At 40.4% G+C, this 22,846-nt stretch overlaps 1 long non-coding RNA gene across 2 annotated transcripts in view; it reads left to right on the top strand.

Annotated features, from left to right (window-relative positions):
• The window catches only part of LOC143677037 (uncharacterized), a 79,411-nt gene that overhangs the window by 40,933 nt on the left and 15,632 nt on the right, over nt 1–22,846 (top strand). The gene's annotated exons all lie outside the window — the stretch shown is intronic.

Here is a 22,846-nt window from a genome sequence, read left to right as displayed (position 1 = left end):
GCGGACGCGAGGGAGGGAGGGTGGGAGGGAGGGAAGGGTGAGCTCTTCGCTTTTCTCAATGAATGCTGAGGCCTCTGCAGATTTGCATAGAAGTCGACCTTGCTGCGCGTGCCATTGGCTGGCGGGCAGGGGCGGGGGTGGAGCGAAGCAGGCCGGCTTGGAGCCCGGTGGTGGCAATGAGTTGGCGCGCGAGCCCCGCCTCCGCCCCCGCCGCGGCCCCGCCCCCTCGCGGCGCGCGCTCGCGGCTCCGCCAGCTGCAAGTGGCGGGCACCCAGGCAGATGCGATCCAGCGGCTCCCCGGGCGGCAGGGCGGTAGCAGCTGGCACCTCCCGCCGCCGCTTTCTGGGGGCTCGCGAGGCAGGTACTGTGGTTTCTTCTGTCCGCCCTGTGTCCGACCACCGGAAGCCACGGAGGCTATGGGTGGGTAAGCTGAGGACAGCAAAATTTCGGGCCCCCTTGCCCTGAATGCTTTCACCCTGCTGCTGCGCCGGGGCTGTTTTGGTGTCTGTGAACTCTGAGGAGCCAAGGAATCTGCGGGAGCAAGGAAGCTGCAAACTTAACGCTGTTGCTACCGAATTCTTCACTGCGCAGCGCCGGGGATCGGATTCAAGCCTAGAAGTTCAGTGGACAGCGATGTCCAAAGGCTTCCCGCTGCGAAGGGTCGCCAGAGGGTAAGCGAGAAAGCAGCCCCCTCCTTCAATTCCCGTCTTAAACGAGGGGAGAGAAGCCCAGAGCAACCAAAAGCAGCGCAGGGGGCCGCCAAGACCACGAGCACCAACTCGGAGCCTTGGTTTTCAGCTCGGGAAGTTGCTGACAGTGGGAGGCCTCCCCGAGAGCGGACAGACCCCAGCTTTGGCTGCGAGAGGCAGGAGAGGACAGTACCCAATTGTCTCCTCCCTTCAACAAGAGTAGTTTCTCTCCTCCCTGAGCGCAGCGAGCCACCGACGGGGGCGCGGCACTCGCGCAGCGCGTGAGAGGCACAAGGTCCCAGCTGCTGAGCCCCGAGCTCTTCAGGGTCCCTGGCCTCACTCTCTGAGCTTTCAGCCTCTTTCTCCCCATCCTGTTCGCATCCTTGGAGTTGAGGGAAAGCGAGAGGATCGAGTGCACGCCCAGTCACACACAGATCAGGTGCAAGAAGCCGTTCAAGACCAAGTACTGTTTGGAGCCTTTTCCCATTTGGTGGGAAGTGAAGGGCGAGACTGGGCCCGGGAGAGACGGGAAGGAAGTACAAATAGCCCTTCTCTGGCGGGATGGGAGCCATCGGGCTCTTATGGCTGCTGCTCCCGCTTTTAGCAGCAGTCTCTGGCTCCGGGACCGGGACTGGCCCGCGTGCAGGCCCACCAGTCATGGGGGCGCCAATGCAGCCCCGGGAGCCGCTCAGTCACTCGCGCCTGCAGAGGAAGAGCCTGGCGGTGGACTTTGTGGTGCCCTCGCTCTTCCGCGTCTACGCCCGGGACCTGCTGCTGCCGCCGCCGTCCTCTTCGTATCCCCGGGCTGGTCCACCCGAGGCGCGCGGCTCGCTGGCACTCGATTGCGCCCCACTGCTCAGGCTACTGGGGTGGCCGCCGGGGGTCTCCTGGACCCCAGGCTCCAACTCGCCGGCCCCAAACCGGACACTGTCCAGGGTGCTGAAGGCAGGCTCGGTGCGCAAGCTGCGACGCGCCAAGCAGCTGGTGCTGGAGCTGGGCGAGGAAGCGATCCTTGAGGGTTGCGTCGGGCCCCCGGAGGAGGCGGCTGCAGGGCTACTCCAGTTCAACCTCAGCGAGCTGTTCAGCTGGTGGATTCACCACGGCGAAGGGCGTCTGCGCATCCGCCTGATGCCCGAAAAGAAGGCGTCGGAAGTGGGTAGAGAGGGAAGGCTGTCTGCCGCGATCCGTGCCTCTCAGCCCCGCCTTCTCTTCCAGATCGTCGGGACCGGTGAGCACCTCCTATCTGAGCGTGTCCGGAATTTTATTTTATTTTATTTTTTACACCGGTTTGCAACTGCTAACTAACTCCTTTTGCCAGAACCTCAGTCTCTGGTTCTTAGCCCTCTTTCCTCCTTCTGCAAACATCCTTCCCCAGTTAGACCGATTTATAAAATTTTCTTCCTGGTCACAATGACTCCCCAAGGGCTTTTCATTCTCTTTAGCAACCAAGTTATGAGAAAAGTCTCCTACTGTCAGGGGAATGCCTTTTACTGACTTATACACTGTCTGAACCAAAATTGAATGCCCTTCCTCCTGGGTCCCTGGGGTAGTTATAATGCCCCTATTAGTTCTAGATTCCAAGCTTAGTTCTAGACCTCAAAACTATTTTTGCCCTTCTCCCCTCCCCCTTGTTCCTCTTCCTGACAGCACAGATGAAGGGAATATGGTATACTTTCTCAGGGAATATAAAGTTCCTTTTCATATTATTGAGTCTTACTCAAATGTAGGTCTACTCAAATGTAGCCTACAAAATGTAGATTTTAGCTTGCTCAGAGATTGCCTTTTCTGTATTGGTTCATTCCCCCCCCCCCCCCCGACTATCCATTCTTAAATTCTTGTTTTTCCTCTCAGCTGTTGTTAGGAGAGCTCCACAGGGACTAAGGGACAGGGAACAGGAGATAGATGTCAAAAGAGTTGTCAAGATTTTGGGAGTCAGAGAGAGACAATAGTTGGTTTCCCTGCTTTTATCCCCTGCCCCTTTTTTCTCTCTGATTCTTAGCTAGTCCGCAGCAACAGCTCTCAATGACAGTCTCTGGCAGGTCTGTTTCATTGCAGATCTTTCTGCTGGAGACTCCTAATATTAGAGTTCTGTTTCATTTACTCCCTCATTTTCTTCCCCTATTCACTGTGTGTGTGTGTGGTGGGGGGGGGGGGGCAGTGGTGTGGAGAGGGTGAATGTACTTCTCTTCCCAGAGTATCCTTTGACAGGAAAACCAGGTGTTTTTAAATGGATGTTTCTCTTGTAAGACCACTGAGGAAGGATTTGTGAATAAAATATGCAATGTAAATGAATGAGAAAAGCACGGGAAAGAAATCATGCCATTTACACTAATTCCATTGAGCAAACCTATCTTCTTTTCCATCATTTTCATTGTTAGAAATAAATGAAGTTCTTATGCTTCACTGGTTACTAATGTCCAGTATTAATTGGATGGAAAGCTTTGCAAAAGACCCATTGTAGTGCTCCAAGTATCTCACGTGCTTGTCCTGACACATACACATGCTTACACACACACCCAATAATCTCCATGCAACAGGGATATTCAGAAGCAGAGGTTCCCTAGTATTGCACAGAAAACATACTGGTGTGGTATGTGGTCTTCAAGGAAAACAGAGTCTGGATTAATTGGATGTTTATTTTAGCATTAGCATTAATGACATTGACAACTAAAAGCACCCCTTTGTATTCAATGATGGAATGCTGCATTTCATAGAAAGAGGCAAGACATGATGACTTTGATAGTGCCTTCTCTGGACTAATTTGGGAAACCAATACTGTTGTCTCGTCAATGATACTTTCTTAAAGAACAGCTGAGTTTTAAAGCCATTGTGGCTTTGTGGTTTATACATGGAATGTCCTATTTTAGTACCCAATATTTTTGTAATGGGTATATAAGTTAGTTCTATGGAAATGCAGATTTTCTTCCACTTTCATGTCCATGAGCATCTCTGGATCTTCCTCATCATCTCTTGTTAAGTGACCATAGGCCCCAGAAGTCTTTATCAGTGCTACCAGATGCTGATAACAGGCAAAAGGGATCCTTTCTACTACCTCAAATTTGCCCAATATAAACCTGCATGATGCTATCAGTGAGTATCTCTGAAGAGTCACACACTTAATGCATTCAAAGAATATGCTCCAGTCAAGCCTTAGAGAAGGAGTCAGAGCTCCTGAGTGGGGGAGTTACATGTAGAATGGAGTGCACTGCTATTGGCAGGAGGCAAACAATGTGAGCATCCCACGTCCTTCCTCAGTATCGTGGTCCATTTGGCAGCTGTACCAAGCCCTTATGCATCATTTGACACATCTAGCAGGGCTGATTTCAGATGGAGCCAGGATTCTTCCATTAAAAGACTAGAAATTTTGGCCAAACATTTTTCAACAGGATTAGGATGAAATGATTATTGATGAGATCAAAAAAGACACTAAGTGTAACTGGATGAGCTCCCCATGACCTCTAGAGAGACAGGCAGCTTATTGAAAAACACTTTGGGCCTCATGGTGATCACACTTGGAACAGGCTGGTCTCCCCAGTCTCTGAGGACATATTCTATCTGCAGTTAGGCTGCTGGCCATGCAGGACTGGCCTTTTGCCTTACCACTGCCTCCCCAGCCTCATTCAGAGGAGTCTCCACTGCAGACCACCTCATGGGCTGGACATACCCCTGTGTAATATGCTTTTTGTTTGGGGCAACATATATCATTGTGGTTCCATCCATTTTCTTGTATGAATATTCAAGCTTAGGTCCTGCCACTTGAATTGATTTTGCTATTTATCACTTTTGGGGAAAATGGTTTTATTCCTTTTATATAGACCCTGATTTATAGAAAAAGCATTTAACTCTTCTGTGACATGGGATTTCAATTACACAAAGGAAAGGTGGGCACGAATCAGCTCATTTCTCCCTGCTTCTGTTCAAGTGACCGGTGATCTGTCCAGAAGGTGCATGATCCTACTGATAGGACTGTTTGTGATAGGGGAGGGAGGGATGGTTTTTCTGCTATCCTTTGTGGTGAGGGGCCTAGAGCTGCCCATGTGTCTCAGGCTGAAGACTGTTTCCCACACCCGAGCAGGGCTATCCATGACTGAGGATGTAGTAAAATGGACAAGCATCCAGTTAGGACAAAGAAATACTTTCATATTGCTTGTGGTTTGGAATGTCTGAGATGACAAAAAGATGTCTGAAAGTCCTTATAACATATGAATGGTTTCTCTTTGTGGTTGCTTGAGTTCATAAATGGGATCAGTGTTTCAACATCTAAGGCAGTGCCCCAATGCATTCATCTATGGAGAAGAGGTAGAGAGAAGCAGTTCCTGGGACTGTATGAATGATGATGCACCTTTCTGGGACTGTCCAAATCACCAGAGGCTAGCACGTTACTCTCAGCTCCAGTTTGTATCCTATTTTGTAGGTTTTTTGAGATCTTTGCTCTCCCACCCCAAGGTAGAAATCTGGAGGGTGGTGACCTGTGTGATTGGAGGGTGTGTATTATTGTACGCAATCCCTCCTCGCTACTACACACCTGACCTTGACCCCATATATTTGTCAGTCCCTTCCCATTTCATTTTTGGAAAGGGCAGAGAAAGTGAGAGATGATAGAGGGGAAATTGGAGCTCCCAGAAGGGATATCAGTTATTGTAGGTGAATTGGAAGAGTTGGAACTAGTCCAGAGAAGAGAAGAGTGTGATTTAAGAGTTGAAGGGACTGATTTATGATGAAAGATGAAAAGAATTAAATATATATGGCTGGGCTAAGTGGTGATGAAGGGAAAGCCATGGTAACAATCTACAAATCTCTGAGGACAGAGAGTGGCAGTGAAGGAGAGGAGTTATTTCATATGACCCATAGAAGTAATAAGATGAGACTTGCAGAAGGAAACTTTAGGTTAGATATCAGGGAAACCTTCTCATTTTCTGAAATTGATATTCCTCTGACTATGGAATGGAATTCCAAGGGAACAGGGAGCAGGGTGAGATGTGGGTCAGACAAGCCACAGCATTCATAATTAATCTGTTCTATATTTTCAAATGTTGAGAAACCACAACAGGCAGGAGAGCTGGAAAGGGGAATGACAGCAGGAAACAGGATCTCTTTGGATATAACTCCTGAGAGCTTTGAGCTTTAGAGTTTCCAGGGGGAAAAAAATAATTACATATGTACCTTTGAAGTTGATGGGAAGAGCTTACAAAAAGATTGTTCGTGAAAAGAGTATTTTGAAATTACTGTGCTTATTTTCCTTGACCCAACATTAAACATAGAGTTAACAGCTTGATAGCCTCCCTTTGTGGACGTTTGCTCAGCCTAACTTGTAAAGGACATTTTACTTTGTTTTATAAACATTATTAATGTCCTGTCATAGTTGTATAAGACTTTACAATGTATAAAGCATATTCACATATATCATTTTTATCAATTCTTTACAGTAGGCAGGGCAATATATATATATTTTACAGATGGAATAAGTAGAATCTAGATGTTGGTAACATCCTCAAGGTCACACAGGTAGAAAGTGGTAGACCTGGAAACTTTCATTTATGTGTTGAGAAGTTATTAGATACTGATTAAGTTCACAGGCCTCCTTGCCTGCAATCAGGGCCCTTTCCACTAAGAGAATTATCCCAAGTTATAGATTAAAAACAGCCAAGACACTTAAATAGATGAAAACCTTCACATTACCCTTGTCAGAAGGTCACAGGTAGAGACCTGAGCGTTAAGATATCAAGGATCAGGTGGGCCATGGTAGCTCAGTAGGCAGAGTTCCTGCTTGCCATGCCAGAGACCTGGGTTCGATTCCCAGTGCCTGCTCATGCCTATATATATATATATGTGTGTGTGTATGTGTGTGTGTGTGTATCATTTATATATATATATATATATGTGTGTGTATATCAAGGATCCCTATAGATGCTTTCTAGCTTTGCACCATTTGCTGTCTTGCAGTATAGAATGCAGTCGACATTTCTTAACCTAATGACAACCTTGACTGTTTCACTTTAAAAGAGAGTATTGGCCTGATGCTGAGAGATCCTAGTACCCTTTCTGCATTTCTAGAAAGAACAATTATTTTTTCTTTAGAAAAACCATGTGATTAACTTTCCAGCTGGGTTGTTATGAACCTAGGTCCTGACCCAGGAAGATCCTACCCAATTCACTTAGTGATATAATGTAGGCACTCCAGAAAGTGGGGGTCCCCAGATGAGAACTCCCCTGGGGACAGATACACCAATCACTGGGCTAATTGAGCCTTTAGGTTGCTTGAACATTACCTTTCTGGCTAAGTAACAACAGGTTCAGGAAGAGGTAGGCAGTCAGCTCTTCCCTGAAGTAAGGAAAAGCCTAAAGGGGGGGGCAGTATGAAAACATTTGAGCTTAGAGGACAAAGGAAATCTAGGCAGGCTTAACGGAAATCAGGTAAGTAGCCAAAGGATATCGGAAGGAAAATTTAAACCATTGACTGTGTTTTCCTTTTCCTTCTATCTTTCATTCAGTTTTCATTGGGATGTGGGTTGATGAGGGTAGGCATGGAGAAGATTCCTTTATACTCCTTTGTAAAGCCTTTCTGCATTCTCAGTCCAGAAAATTAAAGCAAGTGTTCTGGTGGTGAAAGAACGATGGATTAGGAGCTAGAAGATTTAGATTCTATTCTGGTGATTTGCCTTTTATTAGCTTTGAAACCTTGGGAAACTTCCTTAAACTCATTAAGCCTCTGGGTCTTTGCTTCTAGAGGAGAGAATATAGTCCTGTTTTGATTACACTGTGGAGTCATTATGAAGATTTTATGAGATAAACTATGTGGAAAGCTCCAGTTTGGATACGGCAGTAACAAATTGAATATACAGGATACTAATAATGGCTGAGATTCTGCTTCATCCATTCATTCAACCCTTGGCAATAGGACCAGAAGTTCAGTGCCCCAGAGTTTGAATCAGGCTTTGGGATTCTGTAAAAGCCCAGCAGCACTGGAAAGGAGCTGTGTGATCCCTCTGCAGGGTTCCACAAGATGGGTTCCTTACACTGAAATAATCTTCTCCAACACCAGACCTACTGCAAAGGAATCTCTGGTAGTGGGACAAAGGAACCTACATTTTAACAACAGAAATGACAAATACAAAAACTGCACTGAATACTTTGGTCTTTGCTGTGTAGCTTAATGAAAATTTATATGTATATTGCATCCATATAAAGATACAGGATTTTTCTGGACTCCCAGGAAGCTCACTCAAGTCCCTCTTTCCAATCTTGATCCACCCTCCACCCAAGATAAACTTCCTTCCAGTTTCCATGCCATCAATTAGTTTTGTCTGTTCTTGAAGTTCATGTAAAGATATAATCATGTATCATATATTCCTTTGTGTCCAGCTTCTTTCATTCAACATGAATTCTGTGATATTTATGGTGTTGCTTTGTATAGAAGCAGTGTTCATTTTTATTTCTATATTATATTCTCTGTATGAATATAATACCATTTATCCATTTTTCCTACCAAAGGGTTGGATTTGTGGGAAATCAAAAGTAAAAGAGTCTGTTTCAGATAATGGATAGAATAATTCACAGATCTGGGTTTGAAGCCCTGCTCTTCCATTTGCTGGCATGATGCTATTTATTTTCTTCCCCCTGAACTTCAATTTTCTTATTTGAAAGTGAGAAAAATAATATCCAACTCTGTGGGTTATTGTGCTAATTAAATGGGATAATGCATATAGTAGACCCTGACACACAGTCAGTGTTCAAGTGTTACTTTTTCTTCCCAGCTCTTGATTATATTTTCCCCCCTCATTAAGAATGGATGCTTCAAAAACCATTCCTGGAGCAGGGACAGAGAGCCTTTTTCAAGCGATATCATTAAACTATAGAGGGAAAAGTAACAACCAAGGACTTTATAGAAACTAAAGTTTTCATTTTTAATAGAAACACAAACATTTCTTACATTCAGTTTTAAATTTAATAAAGAAATGATTCAATAAATAAACCAAATAAAAAAGAATACTTTTGATCTTCTAATCCTACCTGTGAAAGAAAAGAGAAATGTGTAAAGGCAGAAAAAAAAATGGAGAGGAATACAACCATATTTACATAAGGAATGAAACAAAATGACTGTGAATAGCAAAGATACAAGTGGATAAACCAAGTAAGGAATGGGCGAGAAGAGGTGACTGAGGAAAAAAGAAGATAGGAATTATCACCTGGGTACTGAGATTCATGAACACTGTTCCAGTTTGCTAGCTGCCGGAATGCAATATACCAGAAACAGAATGGCTTTTAAAAGGGAAATTTAATAAGTTGTTAGTTACAGTTCTAAGGCCAAGAAAATGTCCCAATTAAAGCAAGTCTATAGAAATGTCCTATCAAAGGCATCCAGGGAAAGATACCTTGGTTCAAGAAGGCCAGTGAAGTTCAGGGTTTCTCTCTCAAGTGAGAACGCACATGGTGTACAGTGTCACAGTTTCTCTCTTGGCTAGAAGGGTACATGGCGAGCAAGGTGTCATCTGCTAGCTTTTTCCTGGCTTCCTGTTTCATGAAGCTCCCCAGGAGGTGTTTTCTTTCTTCATCTGCAAAGGTCGCTGGCTTGTGGACTCTCTACTTCTCATGGCTATGTCGTTCTGCTCTCTCTGAATCTCTTGTTCTCCAAAATGTCTCCTCTTTCATAGGACTACAGAAATTTATCAAGACCCACCCAAACAGGTAGAGACATGTTGTCACCTAATCCAGCTTAACAACCACTCTTGATTAAATCACATCTCCAGGGAGATGATCTGATTACAATTTCAAACATACAGTATTGAATATGGATTATTCTGCCTTTGTGAAATGGGATTTAGATTAAAATGTGGCTTTTCTAGGGGACATACATCCTTTCAAACCAGCACACACAGAAAAAGAGATCAAAACAATAACAGGAAGACAGTGGGGGGGGGGGAGGTGGGAGGGAAAAAAGGAAAGAGAGAGAGGAAGGGCAGGAGAAAGGGAGAGAGATAAATAGAAAAATTTAAAGATTTGGGGGAGCACCTTTGGTCTCTATGAATTGTTATGGAATGCTGCTAGGCTCATCTTCCAAAGCTTGGTCATATTTATGACCAGGACATCTTGGTGCATCCCTTGATCCTTTTCCCTGTCAGAGCCCAAATCATGAAAGGGTCAAGGGATCCTCACTTCTTCTGTAGAACACACTCAGGAGTCATCCATTCTTTCCCTTGATTGTAGGAAAAAACTGAAAAAGATGCCTGCTCTAATAGGCTTTCATTTTGTCTGCAGTCCAGGATGTATGTACAGCAATTAATTCTTGTGGTAGGATTCTGAACTGGTGTCAAAGTCTGCACCCTGCAGCAATGATCAACATTGTATGATAACTCTTTTCAACTCTATTGATGTATAACTCATATTACAATAAAATTTGCCCATTTTGAGTATAGTTTAATTCATTTTGATAAGTATATACACATGTATAACCACCACCCCAATTAGGATATAGGGCATTTCTGTGAATCCCTCAACTGTTTCTGGTGGCCTTTTGCAATGAACCCCCTATACTTCTTGCTCCAGTCAACTTCTGATTTGAATAGGTGAGTTTTGTCTGTTCTAGAGTTTCATATACATGGAATCTTACAATAGTTCCCTCTGTGCCTGGCAGCTGTCACTTAGAATAATGTTTTTGAGATTTATCTGTGTTGCTTTTCTATAGATTTGCAATTTGCTTCTTTTTATTGCTGAATAGTATTCGCATTATATGAGCACAGCATTATTTGTTTATCCAGTCATCTTTTGATAGACATTTAAGTTGTTTCTAGTGTAGTGTTTCGTGAGTAAAGCTGTTATGAACATTTTGTGTACAATTAAGTCATTTTGTGGACACATCAATTATCTTAAATACATTGTGCAATTGTGGAGTCATATGGTAAATGTATGTATCACTTTGTAAGATACTATCATACTGTTTTTGAAGGTGGTTGTACCACTTTACAGTTCCACCAGTAATTTGTAAGATTTTAATTACTTCATACCCTTGAAAATACTTGTCAAGATGTGGTTATATCTGATTTATAGTCTTAATTTACTTTTCTTTTGTATTGGTTATCCACTATTGCATAAGAAATCACCCCAAAACTTAGTGGACCAAAGTAACAGTTGTAATTTAGTATCTTTCATGATTTCTATGAGTTAGGAATTTGGGAAAAGCTTGGGTGATTTTTGTTTGGAGTCTGTCATAAGATTGCAGTCAGATGTTGGCCAAGGTGGCAGTCTTCTTAAGATTTGACAGGTGCTGCCGGATGGCATGTCTGACAAGCTGCTGCTGGATTTCAGCAGGTGGTCTCATTTTTCTCTAGCTCTCCATAGGGCTGCTAAACATCTCCATGATGTGGGGACTGACGTTTTTCAGAGTGAGCATCTTTTGAGATGATTGTATGGTTTTTCTTTAGTATTCTCTAAGTATGATTGCTTGTTTGATATTTGAATGTTGAATTGGCTTTACATTCCCAGGATAAACTTACATGCTCATGACATGTTATCCTTTTTGCATACTGCTGGATGAATATGCAAACTATTATGCAACTACTATCATGTTGAGGATTTTTGCATTTATATACATGAGGATTGTTGGTCTATAGTTTTCTTTCCTTGATTTTGCTTGGTTTTAGGATCAGGGTAATGCTGGCAGTGTAAAGTCAGTTGGGAAGTACTCTCTCCTCTTCCATTTTTTCTGGAAGAGAGTGTGTAGAATTGGAATTTTTTTCTTTCTTAAATTTTTGTTCAATAAGACTTTGCTGTTGAAGACATCTTGGTATACTCTTTGTTGGAAGGCTTTTAATTACTATTTTTTTTTCTTTTAAATTATAGGATTGTTCAGATTTTCTGTTTCTTTTTGAGTTAACTTTAGCAGTTTGTATCTTTCAGGAAACTGGAAGTAAATTTGTTCATATTATTCCCTTATTTTTTGTGTCTGTAGGATCAGTAGTGATGTTCTCACTTTCATGCTTGATCTTTGCATCATCTCTTTTTTGATTATGGTTATTATGGCTAGAGATTTACCAATTTTATTGATCTTTTCAATAAGCCAGTGACTTTTGTTTGGCAGTGATTTCTCTATAAGTTTTCTGATTTCAGTTGCACTTCTTTCTGTACCTATTATATTTCCTTCATTTCACTTGCTTTGGGTATAAGTTGTTATTGTTTCTAGTTTCTTTAGAGGAAAGTTTAAATCATTGATTTGAGACATTTCTTCCTTTTAAGTATAGCATGTAATGCTATGAATTCCCTCTAATTTTAGTTGCATTCCACAAATTTTATGTTGTATTTTCATATTTATCCAATTTTAAGTGTTTTATTATTTTCCAGTTGACTTCTTTGACCTGTGGACTAAGAAGTGTTATTTTATTTTCAAACATTTGAGAATTTTCCGGATACCTATATTTCTCATATTGATTTTGAGTTTAATTCTGAGCACACACTTGGCTTGATTCAAATTATTTAAAACATTGAGATTTGTACTATTGCTCAGAAAATGGTTGTGCTGGTTTGAAAGTGTTATGAACCCAAGAAAAGCCATGTCCTTTAATCCTGATTTAATAATATAAGGTGGAAACCTTTGGTTAAATTGTTTCCATGGAGATTGATCCACTCAGTTATGGGTGTAATCTTTTGATTAGATTACTTCCATGGAGATGTGGCATGCCCAATTGTGGGTATGGCCTTTTGATTAGATGGAGATGTGACACTGCCCATTCAAGGTAGGTCTTGATTAGTTTACTGGAGTCCCAGAAGAGGCGGGATATTTTGGAGTAAACACAGTGGCTTCAGAGTTGCCAGAGACATAGACATTTGGAGATGCTTGGCGGACTGACAGACAGAGCAGATACCCAGACATGGCTGTTTGGAGATGTAGAGCCCAGGAGACATTACCAAGTACCTTCCCATGGGATGTTAAGTAAACCAGGACCCAGAATTGTGTCCTGGAGGAGCTAAGTGAAGGCCCAGAGACACTTAGAGAGGAAACCACTGGCATCAGAAGCTGGAAGCAACAGAACCAGGAACAAGGACCAGTAGATGCCAGCCACATGCCATTTCGTGTGACAGGTATCAGCTTTCCATGAGTCAAAGTATCTTTCTCTGGATGCCTTAGTTCAGGTATTTTTATGGCCTTAGAAATGGAAACTTGTAACTTAATAAATTCCCTTTATAAAAGCCATTCCATTTCTGGTGCATTGCATTCTGGCAGCAGCTTTAACAAACTAAAACAGTGGTCTGTCTTGCTGAATGTTCCAAGTACATTTAAAAAGAGCTTGTATGTTACCATTGTTAGATGGAGTGTTCAATGAGTGTCAGGTCAACGTGGTAAATAGAGTTGTTCAGGTACACCTACTGATTTTCTGTATGTTATTATATGAATGGAGGAATGCTAAACTTTCCAAGTTTTTGTTTTGCCTATTTCTCCTTTCAATTCTATCAACTTTTGTTTCATGTTTCTTTCTTTTTTTTTTGCATGGGCAGGCACCAGGAATCAAACCTGGGCCTCTGGCACAGCAGGTGAGAACTCTGCCTGCTGAGCCACCATGGCCCACCTTACTTCATGTATTCTGAAGCTCTATTTTTAGGTAGGGGTGTATCAATTTAGGATTGTTATGTCTTTTTCATGTTTGACTCTTTTATATTTCGTTATATCCCTTTTTATCTATGGTAATATATATGTTATGAAGTTTGCTTTGAATGATATTAATATAGCCACTTCAGTTTTCTTTTGCTTAGGACTTGCATAATATATCTTCTTTATCATTTTAATTTTAATCTATCTAATCTATATCTTTATATTTAAAGTAATTTTCTTGTAGAAAACATGTAAGCATATAGTTAGATCTTTTGCATGTCTTTTGGAACAGTTATGCTGAAAACAGATTCTCTTAGTTTTCCTTTATCTAAGATGTCCTTATGTCATCTTCATTTCTGAAGGAAATTTTTACTAGGCATAGAATTGTAGTCAATTCTTTTCTTTCTTGAATAATGTTGGTCCTCTATCCTTCATAGTTTCCAATGAGCAGTCTGCTGTCATTTGAATTGTTCCTTTGTGTGTAGCTGCTTTCAAGATTTTTTCTTTGTCTTTGGTTGTCAGAAGTTTATGATTTGTCTGTGAATTGTTTTATTTGATTTTATCCTATTTGCTGTTCATGGAAATCTTGAATCTATAATGTATGCCTTTCATCAAATTTGTTGGTTTTTCAACTATTATTTCTTCAAACATTTTTTTCTGTACTGGTGTCTTCTGTACTCTGGGATTCCAGTGACACAGATGTTAGACCTTTTAATATTGCACCACATACTCCTGAGGGTCTATTATATTTTTTCAATTTTTTCCCTTCTGTTCTGCAGATTGGACAATTTCTATGATCTCTTCTCAAATTTATTGAGTCTTTCCTCTCCATTCTGCCATATTTTTTAATTTTAGGTATTGTATTTTTCAGCTCTACATTTTCCATTTCTTTTAATAATTTTCTTCTGTCTGAGAATGTCTATCTTTCCACTCATTTTTTTCCAGTCTGTTTACTTTTACCTCATGGAATATAGTTATAATAGTTTCTTTGCAGCCTTTGATAATTTCAACATCTGGATCATCTTGTGATCAACATTTGTTGATTGTCTTTCCCCTTAGGAATTGGTCACATTTTCTGGTACTATGTATATTTTGAGTAGTTTTAGATTGTGTCCTGTAAAATGTGAACATATGTTGCTTAGTCTAAGACTTGGGAGTGGTTTAAACCTTAGTCTTGTTCCCAAAGTCTTCACAACATTGTTTGTGGAGCTCAGAAGTTAGCTGGGGTGTTTTTCTGGTTCCTTCACAGAATTGTACATTTCCTTTTCCAGCTCTGTGTTCTTTAGGATTATTACCACCCTCTCAGTTTTACCTACTTGCACTACTGCTACACAGTCCCCACTACTGGAATTGCCCTGCCTCTTTTCTTCTGCAGCGCCTAATCTGTTAAGCCAGCCTATCCAGTAAGTTTTTATTTTCCATATTGTATTTTCTGTCCTAGAATTTCTACTTCTATTTGATTTCTCTCCTTATTATGTTTGTTTTTCTTTAAGTCTTTGAATATGTCTATAACATCTCTTTTAAGGTTCCTGTCTGCAGGGTGGGCCACGGTGGCTCAGCAGGCAAGAATGCTTGCCTGCCATGCCAGAGGACCCGGGTTTGATTCCCGGTGTCTGCCCATGTAAAAAAAAACATAATAATAAATAAATAAAATAAAAAAGAATAAAGTTCCTGTCTGTGAGTTCTATTATTCTGTAATTTCTGTGTCTATTTCTATTGATCAGTTTTTCTCATGGCTATAGGTCACATTTTTCTGCTTCTTTGTATTCCTCGTAGTTTTTTTTATCATATGCTGTAAATTACCGATGTTACATTATAAGTACTACATTGTTGAATGTTTGGATTTTGGATTTAAAGACTGTTGAATTTTGTTTGACAGGCAGTTAATTTACTTGTCCATTATTTTGATCCTTTCAAGGATTATTGTCAAACTGTGTTAGAGGTTCTTTAGCAGAGTCTTTATTCTATAGTTTGTCTTAAGATTTGGCCTTTCTGTCATATCCACTGAACGGCTCAGATGTTTAATGAGTTTTCTCAACTCTGGTTATTAGGTACTTAAATGTTTTCCAATCCTGTGTGAGTTCCAGAAGTTTTCTCACTTGCAGTTCCCTGATTGATGTTCTTTACCTGGTAACTGTTCCTTGCCCAGCCTTGGCAATCTCACCCTATGAACACACAACTTAAAATTATCTCACCCTATGAACGCACAACTTAAAATTCATACAGACTCCAGGGGCTCTCTGTGCAGTTTCATGGAGTGTTCTCTCTCTGTTTCTGTCTGAATCTGCCGCTTCTCTGGTTTACTCCTTGGAAATTCAGCTGCTTCAGCCTTCCAAAATGCCAATCTCTGTTGCCTCAGGCCCGTAGAGCACCACGCTCTGTTTGGATCCTTCCTTCCCATGTGGGGGTTTGGTAAATACTTCTAGGCAGAAAGTGAGAGCAGTCATACGGCCTATGCCCACATTTGTTTTCCCTCTCTCAAGGATTGTAGCCTTGTGTTCTCGTTATCCAGTGACTAAACACGCTTTTTTTTTTCATGTATTTTGTCCAGATGATAGCTGTTTGTGGCTGGGGGACAAGTCCGGTGCTAGTTACTCCATCATGGTGCAAGCATCTATGATGAACTGTGAGATCACGGCCATATTGGCCTATTTCCTGGGACACCATATAGATCAGTATGGGAGGTGCTCACCTAAGAGAAATTAGACAATGGAATCCTTTTTATTGATATCTGTAAGTTTGTACTTTTGCCCAAGAAAATACTTATTTTTGGCTCAGTGTTTTTTTTAACAGTTTGAATGAGGTACAATCTCTTCCTTCCAGGAGAAGTTCACAAACTAGATGGGGGGAAATGCAGACAAGGGCAAGCTGATAAAGAACTACAGTAAAGACAGTACTTGAATGCTGAACAAATGATTCAAGGGTTATAGAAGTTCAGTGGAGGCTTGGAGAGGTCACTTTCTGCTGGCATTATTAGGGACAGTTTTATCCTCAACCTTCAGGTCTCAAAAAGTATTCCCTAAAAGTCTCCTCTTGTTCAGTGTGTGATAGGATTGGTATGGGGTTCCTCTGAAACAGGAAATTGTAATTCTGGAACTTTATAAATGTAAGTTTGTTGCTTTTTTGCAAGGAGTCAAGTCAAAGTGTAGCTAAAAATGATGGTTTCCTTTGGGATTGATAGAAGTGAGCTAGGGAAAACTTCCAGAGGGAGGAGATTTGAGAATAAGGTCTTAGAGGAACTGAAGAATTTGGCTTGGAAAAGAGAAGGGCAAAGGGCCTTCCAAGTTGGGGCAATGATACATGCACAGACATGTTCATAAAAGGAACAGTTGGTGAGAGAGAGAGAGTAGAGAGAGAAGGAGAGAGAGTAGAGAGTGTGTGTATCTGTGTAAGAAAGTAGGACTGTCCAGAGCAGAAAGATCTAAGGAGTATTGGGGGTTTGGAAAGATGGCTCAGAAGTGGAGATGGCTTTTGGGTCTCAAATTTAGATTTGATACTGAAGAACTCAGAAAGTTTTTAGTTCCTAAGTAGGGAAGATACATGTTGACTGCATGGTGACTGCAGATTCTTTAGGAAATGTAGTTTGGTAGTGGTCAAGCCTGGAGTGCAGAGAGCTGGTGGCTGGAGTGGAACTCAGAGGCTGTTGCACTGCCTCAAGTGAGGGGGGTGAGACCTCAGCCAAGAGAAGCCCAGATTGAGGGGAACAAAGATATAAAGGAGTCATTAGCCTAAGGTTTTGGCCTAGGGACCTTGAAGACTGGTGATGTTACTAAAGAAAAAGAAAATTGGGAAGATAATTTGGTTCAAGGGTAGAGCTACTGGCATGATGACAATTGTGATGCGGTATCTATTTGAAGATCAGGTTCTGTGGTACATACATGAAGATACAGGCCTGAAGCATGAACAGGGGAGAGGTCAAGGCTGAAGATATTCTTTATGTAGACCTAGTGGTTTAATTCTTGAAAGTAGATGAGTTTTCCTGAGGAATAAGAGAGAAGGGAGAAGGTCTTACCTTGGCTTTAGGAAAACTAATAATTAGATGGTGGGTCAGAGTCACTGATGTCACCAGAAAGAACTTTTTACAAGTAGGAAGAGAGGCCTCAGGACTCTGTGGTGTTATGGAAGCTGGGGGGGCGGGGGAGGTGTTTCAAAGATGAACCCAAAAGGCTAGTGTTTGGTCAGGAAGATTTCACTGAGCCAAGAGGAGATGTAGGCCAAAGAAAGTTTAGAGGGAGTGCTCAATAAATAGAGGTAAAGCGTGTTCAAGTACTGGCTCAAGGGATGTATCTGGAAGGAAGAAGGGAAAATAAAGAATAAAGTCTCACAGTGTTAGAGGATTCAACAGAATGAAGAGAACATGTATTTAAATATAGATGAAATTTCTTAATGTTGAAAATCAGAAGGGACAATGCTAAAGAAAAAGGAGGTTTTGGGTATCAGAAAGGGAGGGGATAATGGTGTAGCAAAACCACTCAATCCAGACATTGCAGACCTTTATTATGAGAGGTCTTAGATGCCATTCTGTCCAGGTCCCTGTCTAATTCAGGAGACTTTCCTTAAAATAGATCTTTAAAAACATTTCTGTGGAGGTAGAGATCCCTGTGTGTCCTGAAGAGAAAATATTTAATACCAGCTGAGTTAGACTTTTCTGTGACTTACTACTACCAGCTGCCATTGAACAATTTTACCCAGGTCACTTGATTTGATCACCACTATGACATGATAGAGCTGATTTTATTATTATCTCCATATTACAGATAAAGAAAGCAAGCTTCAGAGAGGTTAAGTAATTGGCTAAGATCACATAGCGAGTAAGTGATGGATCTGGTATTGAACCCCAACTTGTTTAAATCTACACCTATGATCCTTTATGCCTTATTGCCACTCCTTGTGATGCTAATTCTGCCTCCAGGCATTGTCCTCTTTCCAACATCAGGGTCCTTCAGATGTTTAGAATCAGTTGTCTCATTTATCCTCCATAATTTCCTCTATCTTCTCCTTTCCTCCTCCTCCTCCTCTTCCTCTCTTTTTTTCCTTCCCTTATTTTTTTAATTGTTAATTTAGCAAATAGCTATTGAGTACCTTTAGCTTTTCAAATAATGTGCTAGATGCTGCAAATACAGCAATGAACAAAACAGGCATGGGCTTTGCCCTCATGAAGCTTACAGACTGGGCAAGGAGACGTTAAATGTGTGGATTAACAGGTCATGTGTAATAAGAAGCGATGATGAGTGCTGTGAATGAGTGAACATCTCCAGCTCTCCTTGCACACCTCCTCATACACTGAGGATTTCAGAGTATCTTTCAAGGTACTGCTGGCATGCTCTGACCACCCTGGACCAAGTGCTGCTCTTGAGCTGGAAAACCTTATGTTGTTGCAGCCTGGAGTTCTGAACGGGCAGAACTGCAGGCAGGGGTGCCTGGAGAGGATGAAAACAACCTCCTTCTCTGAGATGAGAAGACAGATGTGCACAGGGCCACATTGAGGTGAAGTGAAGAGAGTTCAGGAGTCAGGCCAGATGGTCTCAATATGTTTTGTGTGGTAAGACCAAAGGTCATGCTAAATAGATCATGCAAGCATGCACCCCCTGCCATTCCATGGATGCTGCTTTTCCCTTTATGCTCCAGTCCCTTGCACCCCCACATCTGCTTGACAGATGCAGCTGAGGGGGAAAGCACAAAGGTTTACTGACTACTCATATACTGTCATTTTGGACGACTAAGGTGGGAGATGTGCTCCAGGGAAAGTCTCCTTCTCCTCCCTTCTCTGTCTGTCTATCTCTCTTTGTCTCTATCTCTATCTTAATACCATAATTTGGAAGAATTTGGTTGGAGAAAAATGTCATGAAGCAAAAGTACAGATTTTGTACATCTGACCTTTCTTCTTTTCAGAACAATAAATGTCAAATAGCTTTAAATGACAGCCAGGATGGCTAGAGATTATAATGTGCTTAAATATTTAGGCTAGAAACACAATTTGAACTTAAGTGTAATTTACATGAAGATTCTGACCTATGTGGGTCACAGGCATTTTTTTTAGGAACCAGCACAAGCAGTGATGTTCACATTTCAGAAAATAGCAAACCCAAAAAATCAGAATAGAATGAAGTGGTAAAAGATCCCCAAAGATAATGGGAACACTTGATAACATGAAGAAAGGATTTTGCTGCACAAAATCGTGTTTGCGTTTTTTCATATCTGAAGGGTGTGGTATGGTGGGATTCCAGAGAGAGACCCACTGCCCATATCCCCTCTCCTTTGATTCAGTACAGAGTATTTTATATACAAATGTTTACTCATATGATTTATCCCCCATTTACTCAAAACATTTTATTGTTAAAACAGAAAGCGAGCGAATCATCTTGCTCCAGCTGTGTAAATCCTGATAGAAGCGTCATCCTCCAGGCTGGAGTATGAGTCTCTATTCAATCTCATACTCAATTATTATCAGAAGCAGCAACACCCCTTTCTGAGTGGAGGCTTTGAAAGGTGGTTTGGTTTTCTTTTAAGAACTGTGAACATTAGTTAACCCATTGACTTCTGAAAGTGTTAGGAATATAGACTCTGGCGTTGGTTCCAGGTTTTAGTACCTAGTTCCAGAACTCACTAGCTGTAAGTCTCTAAGCTAGTAATACAACTTTTCTGTCCTTGGAATCTTCATCTGTAAAATGGGGGTTATTGTAATGCTTATTTTATTATAGGGTTCTTGTGAGGAGTAAATAAGATAATTTTTATAAAGAGTTTAGCATAATGACTGGCATATGGTTAAAGCACTGAAAATGTTATCTTAGCCATTATCTTCCATTATTATTGTCGTTAATAAAGAAATTCTGCCTAATTTTTTTGTGGCTTCCTTTCCATACCAATTTAATTATACTTAAAATTGGAATTTATCTTGTAAAACAATACAATTAAATAAGTGAAGGTCTGAAGAAAATCTATAGATATTATAGACTAAAATAGTCTTTTTTGCTCAAAGAAGTAAAGTCATCAGAATATCAATGCTGTTCCAGTGTCCATCACATAAATGTTCTTTCAGAAAGAGCAAATGTTTATTATTTAATATCAAATAATTTTAATTACCATAAAGAATATGTCAGAGCTTTCAAGGTAGTTGTTATATAAGATCTTATACTTTCAATACCTAATTAATTATGAATTTTGAAAAACTAAAATATAAGTTGAGACAGTGGAAGAACGGGAGAGTTCTTGACCACTAATCATGGTATTAAATTTTCATGTATCATATTTGAATTGGGACAAATTATCTAAACTTCTGAGTCTTCATTTTTGTAATAGTAAATAAGTGAGTTCTAATCTCTATTAATCCTTTCATATCAAAATTCTGTGATTCTAAGCTTTTTTGGGGTTGGTGCTGAAGCATTCCCAGGAAGATGTTATTTCTATAAACAGCTTCAGGGTCAATTAGAATTTCACAGAGCAGTGATAAGAAATGATAATCTTCTATGATTCTTATACAATAAGTGACTACTAGGTAATGATAAGAGTTATTTATCCTTAACTAATATACCTTATAAAGAAAATTCCATAAAATTAAATAGACTCACTTTCATTTCCACCTAGATGGAAAATTCAAGTTGTTTTGCTGCTTTTTGGGTTGCATAGTAAACTCACTCAAGCTCTTCTGTTCATGTCATTACAGCCATCAGGAACCAATTGTGTAGACAGAGGCAATGGCTAGATGATAGGAATAGATAGATAGATGACTGGTAGATACATAAAACCTGTATTTCTATTTCTTTCTTGAGAAAGGATAGGTTAGAAGTGGAGTTGAAGGATATGGGAGTGTCTCACCACGTTTCCAAATGAGGGGGCAAAGCAGTTGCTGACTCAGCGAAGAAAGGTATAAGGAATGAAGGATGTATAAATATGGTATGTGAAAAATGCTACTTGAGCAAGTCCTTTTCATCTCTTATGATGTAGACCCCAATGAGCCCAGCAGGTCTCTTACAAGTTCAATTTGTTCACTACTTAATGGCTCATTGACTCTTTTTTTTTTTTTATCTTTTTAAAAACTTTTTATTTTGAAATACTTTCAAACTTACAGTTACAAAAATAACACAAACCCCATACTAAGAACTCCAGCGTACCTCTCCTCCCTGATACCCTGGTCCGCCACTTTAAACATCTTGCCACATTTGCCATATTATTCTATCTCTCAATTCATTTTCTGAACACATAGGTGTAAGTTTTATATATCATGCTCCCTGAACACTTAATACTGCCAGGTACATTTCCTAAGAATAAGGAGATTCACTTATTTGATCAGCTTAAGTACAGCTGTCAGGTTCAAGAAATTTAATAGTAATATAAAGCTTGCAGTCTATTTTCCATTTTTCCCATATATCCCAATAAAGTCCCTTTCAGCCTTTTCTCCTGCCTTGCTAAATCCCATCCAGGATCATGTGTTGCCTTTAATTGTTATTGCCTTTTTAGTTGCTTTTTTTTTTTTAAATTGTGGGAACATGTATCCAAAATATTTGCATATTCTCTGATGATTTCTTTCTAGTTACCATGGGGTTTTATATTTAGCATCTTAAATCTATAACAATTCCTTTTACTTTGCCACCAACTTAACTTCAATAGTATACAAAAACTATTTCCTATATCTTTCAGGTTTCCTGCTTTTATACAGTTCTTGTCACAAATTACATACTTATACATTATGAGTTCAAAACCATTGATTTATCATTGCATTTTATGCACTTGCCTTTTAGATCCTGTAGAAAGTAAAAAGTGGAGTTGAAAACCAAAAATAAAATTGTACTGGCATTTGTATTTACCCATGTGGCTACCCTTACTGGAGATCTTTATGTCTTCATGTGGCTTTGATCTCTTGTCTATTATCTTTTCCGTTCAACCTGCTGAACTCTCTTTAGCATCTCCTGTACGGCCAGTCTAGTGGTAACAAAGTCCCTCAGCTGTTGTTTATCTTGGAATGTCTTAATCTCTCCCTCATTTTTTTAAAAACTTTTTTATTGTATAATATAACATATATACAAGACAAAGAAAGAACAAAGCAATAGTTTTCAAAGCACTCTTCAACAGGTAGTTACAGGATAGATCCCAGAGTGTGTCATGGGCTACCATACCATCATCTCAATTTTTTCTTTCTAGCTTCTAGGCTAGAGGGAATATATATATTTTTAACTATCACTTTTCTCCTTTTTTTTGTGAAAAATAACATATATACAAAAAAGCAGTAAGTTTCAAAGCACAGCATAACAATTAGTTGTAGAATAGATTTCAGAGTTTGGTATGGGTTACAATCCCACAGTTTTAGGTTTTCACTCCTTAGCTGCTCTAAGATACTGGAGACTGAAATATCAATATTATGATTTAGCAATCATACTCGTTTGTTAAGCCCTACCTTCTCTGTATAACTCCACCATCACCTTTGATCTTTCTCCTAATCTTTAGGGGTATTTAGACCATGCCCATTCTACTTTTTTCATTTTGGAAAGGTTGTCGATAATAAGGGGTAGGGAGATGGAACTAGCTGATGTTCTGGAAAAGCTGGCCCCTCTAGGTTTCAGGACTTATCTGGTCCAGGGTT

This window comes from Tamandua tetradactyla, chromosome 3 (genome assembly GCF_023851605.1).
Source record: "Tamandua tetradactyla isolate mTamTet1 chromosome 3, mTamTet1.pri, whole genome shotgun sequence".
Lineage (NCBI taxonomy): Eukaryota > Metazoa > Chordata > Mammalia > Pilosa > Myrmecophagidae > Tamandua > Tamandua tetradactyla.
The sequence above is the reverse complement of the archived record's forward strand: the minus strand, read 5'-3'. Positions and strand labels throughout refer to the sequence as shown.